General features: G+C 42.4%; 1 pseudogene across 1 annotated transcript; it reads right to left on the bottom strand.

The window, feature by feature from the left end:
• Positions 1-296: 296 nt before the first annotated feature.
• LOC310785038 (P2Y purinoceptor 1 pseudogene) lies at positions 297-1277 on the bottom strand (annotated as a pseudogene). Its single transcript has one exon. The product of its transcript is annotated as a P2Y purinoceptor 1 pseudogene (transcript).
• Between the last annotated feature and the right edge of the window lie 7423 nt (positions 1278-8700).

Genomic DNA, 8700 nt, shown 5'->3' with positions numbered 1-8700 from the left:
CTGACTGCAACATGACCACCGCACCTTAAAATACTCTCCTCACAACACTTCTGAAAAGTCACAGTGACAAGAATTGTGGCTTAAATGCATTTCTTGTCTTTAATTTGAGCTTTTTCCACATGTGATAACAGCAATCTGCCAAATTACAAAAAAAGTGCAGTAAATGTATTAAATCCACTACAGTAAAATGGATTATTGTTGCAAAAACTAAAAGTGCCTCTCAAAAATATACATTACAAAGATGCAGAGAAAAAGATGTGAGTTAAGAGAATGACTGCGAAAATTTTACATTTCATTCACAAGTTGCAGTGACTTTCCACCATTGTAACTGGACTGTGAGCGATGGACGATCGCATGACGGTCTGACGAGCTTGCCGGAACAGTCGTCTGAGCTGAGCGGGAAGGTCTTCAATTCCATGAAGGTAAACCAGGGGGTTGAGGGCACTGTTCAGACACACAAGGCCACGGGTTATCTGTTGAGCGATGTAGGCTCTGTTTCTCCATTCAGGGCACAACCCCTGGTTTATCAAGATTCTTCTCCAGAGGTTGAGGCTCCGCAATACATGATAGGGAATGTAAACAGCGAAGAGTATGATCAAAATGAACAACAATTTCAAGCTTCTCTGCTTTTGTACCTTGTCAAGTCTCTTTCTGGTACACAGGACTACAGCCACATGTCCATAGCAGCCCAATGTGATGAGGAATGGGATGCAAAACCCAGTAACAGTCCATCCAAGGCTGTAGTTCAGGTAATCTTCAACATAGAACTTAGAGGTGCTGTCATAACATTTCAGTTTGTTTTCATATGTCTTGGGGAAGAACATGTCTGGAAGACTTTGAATGCTCACCAAGACCCAAACCATTATCGTGATAACCACAGAGTGGGTGGCAGTTATTCTTCCCATCACTCTCACTGGGTGGACAATGGCCACGTACCTGTACACACTGATACAAGTGAGGAACCCAATGCTGCCATATAGATTCAGGGTAAAGCAGAATCGTGTTATCTTGCAGAACACCTCTCCAAAGATCCATTGACGTCCCGAAAAATAGTACACGACCAGAAATGGTAGTGTGAGCAGGTACAGAAAATCTGTGATTCCAAGGTTGAGAACAAAAATGTTGATAATCTTAAGTTTCTCCCAGTTCTGGAGCAAGTACTTCAATCCCCAACCATTAGCTATCAGGCCGACGATGAATACTAAGATGTAAACAGCAGGCAGGAATTTATATGGAAAGTCAAAGCTAGTATCTAGCAGACAAGAGGTGTTCTTCATTCTGTCTTCGAAAAGCAGTAAGTCCAAATCCGTCCCCTACAGTGGATGTTCTGGTGTTTCCTAGAGATGGAAACTCAATGAGTGGTGGAAGAAAAACAAGTGACTTTATACCCAGAAGACTTCCTGTGGTTTTCCTGTTTGCTCTCTGCATTAAGTAATGGGGGCGGATGTGGCTCAGGAGTTAGAGCGCGTCGTCCACTAACCAGAAGGTCGGTGGCTCGATCCCCGGCTCCTCCAGTCCGCATGTCGAAGTGTCCTTGGGCAAGACACTGAACCCCAAATTGCTCCCGATGGCTGTGCCAGCACCCTGCGTGGCAGCTGGTCACCTTTGGTGTGTGAATGGGTGAATGTAGGCACATTAAAGCGCTTTGGATAAAAGCGCTATATAAATGCAGTCCATTTTACCATCAAGATTTTTTGCATTATTCTTATTCGTATTCTTATTATCATTATGTGCTTTTTAAGCACAATAACACTGTTTTGGTAGGTAGGTTTTGTGTCATCCTGACATCCTGACAGGAGACTTTTCTGCTCTCTATTTCATTATGCCCATTCACTTATCCCTGGTACACTTACAGTATGGATCAGGGCAAGGTTTTAGACTGCTGGCCCACTGGGAGCAATCCAGTCCTCCCACCTTCTATCGCCGTTGACATACTTAAAGGGATAGTTCGGTTTGTTTGAAGTGGGGTCCTATCAGCTAGTTGCATACACTGACTAACTGAAATAGGTACAGTACAGTGTTCTGGACGCTGAGCGCACCGTCTATCGAGACCCAGCACTCTGAAGCAACAGCCTCCACAGCTCTGTCTCTCTAGTACAGGGGGCCAAGAACTAAAACATAATTTAGCCACCTAAAACAACGCCCACCTTAACAAATCAATATCAGTGTACATGACTATTACTATTATTATATGTACTATTTTGACAATTTTCAGCGCTTTACTTTACCGTCAAACAGCCCTCTCATTCGGCACTATTTCCTCCCAACCGTAGAACTACCGTATTCCTCCGCTAAACGCCTGCACAGAGCACAGAGCCGCGGTTTACAAAACAGGAAGGCTTAGAAGAGAGACAAAACACTGACTTATTTTAGAGATAACAAGTCACCTGGCTTCTCTGGTCTGGGACGTTTTCCCCATATTCACTGAAACCAGTGCACACCACCACCCCAAAGAACGTACATTGATAAGAATGACAGCCAATTAATCGTTCCATTGCAACATCAGCGTGCAGCAGCAGAGCTACGCCGCCACCATTTTGGCCCCTTAGGAGAGTAAAAGGTCCCGCCTTCAAAGTGGCGTGCCATTCAAAAGTACCTCTGCCAGTTGAACAATGAAGAAATATAATAAATAATATGCATACTATTCTAACTATTTACTTACTTACTTACTTATACAGTACAATGTATGAAAGACTCAAAGCAGAAACATGCATGGTAAACATTCATTCTGAATTTCATTTATTAAATTACAAATCCACAACCCTTCCTGTCTGTCCACCTCAGCCGTCAATTCTGAACAGTTCTCCCCCATTTCCCTGCAAGGCCTCAGTGAGTTGGTGGCCACTATGAAAACCTCTTCTACCCCCTTAGACTTCTTACTAGGGGTGACCACACATTTGACTGAAATGAAAGCAGTTCAAGAGGACCGCCCCTGGGATGTGCATCGGCGAGGACTTTTCCGAGGCTGTTAGAGCAAAAAGGAGAGATCTCCTGCCTAAACTGAAAGAGGCACGGGACAGAGGAGACATAGCCTACTTAAGGTACGATCGCCTGTGTAGTGATTTGACAGAGGGAACCTGTCTTGACTGGCTTGAGCAAATGTTGAACTCACACCTTAAGAGTGGACCCGAGTTCTGGACTATGTAAAAGAGATGTCACACTTCGGGACTGAAAAAACATTCCTTATCTCCCTTTAAGCTTGAGTATGTATGAAAGCAGGATACGCGGCCATTCACCAAAGGGGGATTGATTTACAAGTTACTTTCTTGACCAGAGAACAGAGGGGGGGCGGGGGGGGGGGGGGGGGGGGGGCGAAGATGTGTGTAGCTAGGCCTCCAGCCTCGGAAAAGTCCTCGCCGATGCACATCCCAGGGGCGAGCGAAGATGTGTGTAGCTATATAGGCCTCCTGAGATAATTCCAGTATGAACTACAGTTGAACAGACTCACTCCACTTTACAGGTCCGGTAACATGTAACTACATATGAACTACAGTTGAACAGACTCACTCCATTTTACAGGTCCGTTACAATGTAACTACATATGAACATCATTTATAACTATTGGTAATTACTGTGTAATTACATTTGGTGTTCATGTGTAATTACAAATAGTTCATATGTAACTAGGGTACCTGTAAAATAAAGGGTTACCGATAATCCTTGTTGATTATTTCACAACACAATCTGTCAGCTCCATGGCCCAGAATAAACTGTGCCCGGCTTGCCGGTTGGGTGGGCCTCGTGTTTTTAAGCACAGTGATTGGCTCGAAGGTCCGAACAACACCAGCAAAATTGGTCTAAAAACTAACCAACTCAGTTGTTTAAGCCACCAAATTCTTTATTCTTACTGCTCTGTATTTGTTTTTTTTTCCAGACGTCATCAGATAGTGCGGCCCACTGAATATATTGCAATGTAGGTAGGTAGGCGATTCGTTATTATGACAGTTATAAGCATCACAAACCGCACGTCCAGGTCAGAGAGAAAACCTTTCCACAAGCATAAACTCGGCCAGTTCGTTCTACACTCTTTTAAGTTGTGAAAAAGTTGTGATTTCTCACCCTTAGTCTACAGTTAGCAACAGGATGAGACCTCTCACCCAGTTAACAGGCGGGGTTAAGAAAAGCCTGACTGTGGTGAGCACAGGAAAGTAGTTTTCAACCTACTTTTTTTTCTTAGCAGTTTTCTCTCACAGCACAAAATGCTTGAACTGGACACATTTGGACAGGTGGCTCAGTGGTTAACAGTAACTGGGTTTCCATCCACCTCTGGATATTCGCATTTACCCAAAATGCGAATATAAACTTGAATGGAAACACCAGAAATTCGAATAAAGGTCGAAATATCGCATAAATGTTTTTACGCTTGGAGGGGGTGGATTTATCAGCGTATCGACAGTAGGAAGATGCAAACTTTTGCAATGGAAACAGATTTTGCGAATTAACGATGACGTACCAGATGTGACTTCACTTCCGCTTCATGCTACTCCAGGGGGAAATGGTGGCGATTAGCGCCAGGCAGTCTGAATGAAATTGAATGTAACGTTCGCAATTCTATGTATTAAATTCTAAAAAACGAGCCTCAACATTTGGGAAGGCTAAGCCACACAACTAGTTCGTTATAATCTAACATCATGCTTTGAAGGCGACTTTACGACGATGAGGACGGTGATCATCACCATCACCGGGTGATGACTCAATCAAAGCAGGTCTCCGCTGATAGAGATCTCTTACAGGCACACAGGCACGTTACAGAAAATAAATAAAGCTCCCACACTGCAGAGGCTCCAGTTTGGGTGTTTTTTATTTGACACTGGTGGTTACGTTTCGGGCAGCATGCCCTTCCTCATGCTTCCGCATGCTGCCCAAAACGTAACCACCGGTGTCAAATAAAAAACACCCAAACTGGAGCCTCTGCAGTGTGCGAGCTTTATTTATTTTCTGTATTCTTGCCTCGAGCTCAGCACCTGCCCTACACAGGTTTTGGATGTGCGTGTCTCGCCTTTTTTCACACAGGCACGTTACGCCTCCTCCTGACGAGAAGCGCCACCGACTGCTCAACCTGCCGACTCCCAAAACTCGCTAAACAAAACTGAATGGAAACATGCATAAATTCGCATTTTATTTTGCGGATTTTCACAAAATTCGCTTGAATTATGCGATACATTTGGATGGAAACCCAGTTACTGTTGCCTCACAGCAAGAAGGTCCCGGGTTCGAACCCCGGTCCGTCCCAGGTCCTTTCTGTGTGGAGTTTGCATGTTCTCCCCGTGTTCGTGTGGGTTTTCTCCGGGTGCTCCAGGTTTCCTCCCACCATCAAAGACATGTATGTTAGGGTTAATACTCCTGTCAGTGCCCCTGACCAAGGCAATGGCAAAAGAACTGGAGTTGGTCCCCGGGCGCTGCACTGCGGCTGCCCACTGCTCCTAGTTCTAGGAAGGTTCCTAGAGGATGGGTCAAATGCAGAGGATGAATTTCCCCACGGGGATAAATAAAGGATAACTTAACTTAACTTATTTAAATGTGATGGAGGAGGCGGGCACCTCCACACCAATCACAATTCGTTCTCATGATGCATATATTCTTTTAGTATTGAAGATAGATTTTGGCCGTGGAGTAGACCTAATATATAAAAAAAATATGACAAAGCTTATAAAGAATTGAATTTGAATGTGTGGTGTCCAAGGCAAATTGGCTGGTGCCCCTGGGCACTCGCCCGATGCAATATATGGATAAACCTGGCCCAGAGTCTTAGTTATTATTCTGGCCTTAATTGTGCACTGTGAGGGGGGGGCTTTATGCATCCAGGCCCAGCGGCCCGTCATGTCATAATCCGCCTATGCTGCCGCAACTGCGTCAGCAATCACAAAGATGTCATTTATTGAACAGTTGGTTTGTTAATTTTCATTTATTGTTTAAATAATAACTAAACAACAACAACAAATGCAGACTAGAGTCAACAAGAACAGACTGAGCCCAACTGGAAATCCTGTGTAGAATCAGGGGAAAAGTCTTGTAGTGTAAACTAGCTATTACATGGCTTAGTGTTGAGAAAAGGCCAACCTACTTATCTATTTTCACAGTTATTCATACTCAAACTCTTAATTTTATTTTCAACAACATAATTCATAGTTCAAGTATTCATACACACTCCACGAGATGGGCGAGTGGTGGTCAGATGACTTTCACTTTATAAACCGTCATATACAGTACAGGTCCATAGCCTCTTGGGATTGTCGACCATGCAATATTAGTTCCATCAAAGGGAGGGTTGGTTTTAAAAGGATGCTCAGATCCCATCTACACTCACACACACATTGATGTTTGTCACATCACTTTTCATTCTATGTTTGTTTTCTAATTAAAGCATAAAGAGTTGTACAGAACATATTAATATTTGGGCTATTGGACAGCTAGAGGGCTAGCTGTTGGATGACGTCTGTTGTCTAGGTGGCAGCTAATGGGGATCCTTTTTTAATAAATAAGTTTATTTGTCGTCTGAATGTTTCTCAGAATATCATAATCATGCTTCTGACTCAGCCAAGTCTTAGTGCAATCAAGTATCACTCCAGCACTTGGGCTCATTGGTACAGGCTCTTATTGTAGTCTTTTTGATGTGCTGATGTTAATTGTTTAATTGTTTGATGTTGTTGTGTTGTCTTTTACTGTGTGTTTTTATTGGACCTTGTGTCTGCTAATAAAGATTGATTGATTGATTGATTGCTTGATTGATTGATTGATTGATTGATTGATTGATTGATTGATTGACACATATCTATGACACATTCCAGTCTGGTTTCCGTCAGAGGCCTTCAACTGAAACTGCTCTTCTCAGAGTGGCAAATGACATCATGACGGGGTCTGAATGCTCTGTCTTGGTGCTGCTGAATCTTAGTGCAGCAGGAAACAGCAAGATAGGAGAGTGCAGGAAACCACCCACCAACAGTCAGGTTGAAACAGTCAAGGCCACTTCTAAATAAACTGATATTCAACTGAAATCATTCCTATTAGTCTCAGAACATTATTTTGGAGTTAAAGTGCTATGTTTGTGGACTCCTAATTTATCATCTTGCCCACCAACCTGGAAATTCCATGACAGCACCTTGACACAATGGTATGTAGAACTGTTTAATGTTATATTATTATTTATTTGGTGAATGATGCATTGGCTCATCAAGTACTAATGTATACTGCTTACTGTTACAGCTTAGTGGCCGTGTGTATACTGTACAGTAGTCATAGATCTGGAGAGTCTCATGATATGATCGTGGTGAGGAGGGGCTGTGTGTGCTGGACCTAAACCGTTGCAGGCCCCAATGCAACTGCATTACCTATATGGTAGATACCACTCTGCCTTGCTGTATTATTCTCCAATAAATACCATCGTTGTCTATGCTTTGTTTCTTGAATTATATTAATGCCTTTATTTACTTTGAATAGCCTCATTTATTGTCACAAATTACTAGTTTGGCTTAGGTGTGATTGCAAACAAAATGAATTGCAATGAATGACGCTGTATCGGAGTCATTTCACCTTACTATTGACTGTAATTCATTAAAGATGCCGGTGTAACTATGAGTTCATGCAAAAAAAAAAAAACCTTGAATAGCGCCAGAACTCAAAGTTAATGCAGTGAAACAGAATTGAGCCAGTGAAGCAGGGATGAGCATATCAGCAGTTGACTTTGCTGGCATTCTTTCAGAGCCCAGAATAGCTTGAGAGCTTCCATGTCATTGCCGTGGAAACTAAAGCGTTTAATTTGTCATTGTGTGCCGTGCCAGAAGAAAGAAATAAATAAGGCACAAATGAGCTCCTCTAAAAAGAGCGTTTATAGAAGTGAGCAGGAGTATTTGACAAAACGCTTCTTAATAGGCTTATCATCATCGTGCCTGACTGAAATGGCGGCTGAGTTTCTGCCACCGCCTCAATTAGCGAAACTTTTGCCTTTCAGCTCTGAAAAGGACTCGATGAAATTGCCACCGCGCCCCGCACAAAGCAAAAGCCTTTTATTACGCCCGTCTTTCAAACACTGTTTAGCCTACTTAAAGGGATAGTTCACCCAATAATAAAAATTCTATAGCATTCCAAAAAATAATTAGCATAAGATTACTGCAGACAAACAGGAAGAGCTGCTCCTTCCTCTTCTCTATAAAAGTTGTTGCGCGTATATTTTCTTCTTTGTTTGAAAGTCAGAGTAAGTGCTAATAAGCTACATAACATACGCTAGCTACATGTAGCTAATTCTCCGTGTGTTATGTGGATATACAAACTTCTTCAGCGGTGTTTCGACTGACATGAGGGTGAGTGAACGTGTTTTTTGTTTTTTTGTTTTTTTGGTGAACTACTGTATCATTTTACTGCTGGTGTACTTGTACAGCAAGTATTAGGCCTAACTGCTAATAGCCATCCACTCGTTACTAATTATCAGCTTTGGAATATAAATATAATCAAATAATGTATTTTGACTTCAGAACTGATCAAGTGCCAGGAACTAAGATAAAATATCATGAACATTGAATTTTACTATTCACAAAGTCATTATTATTTCAGTCACTTGCTTCTTTGTGCCTCATATCAAATGACAAATCTCACAAATCATTTTTACTGTAAGGAGATAGAGTTAAAACTTCCAACTTTCTTTCTTTCTTTCCCTGCCTCCTCTGACTTTTGATGTCAGATGAGGCTACAGCTCTAGGAGCAGCC

The sequence above is a fragment of the Poromitra crassiceps genome (genome assembly GCF_964638095.1).
Source record: "Poromitra crassiceps genome assembly, chromosome: 11".
In the NCBI taxonomy this organism is placed as follows: domain Eukaryota; kingdom Metazoa; phylum Chordata; class Actinopteri; order Beryciformes; family Melamphaidae; genus Poromitra; species Poromitra crassiceps.
The sequence above is the reverse complement of the archived record's forward strand: the minus strand, read 5'-3'. Positions and strand labels throughout refer to the sequence as shown.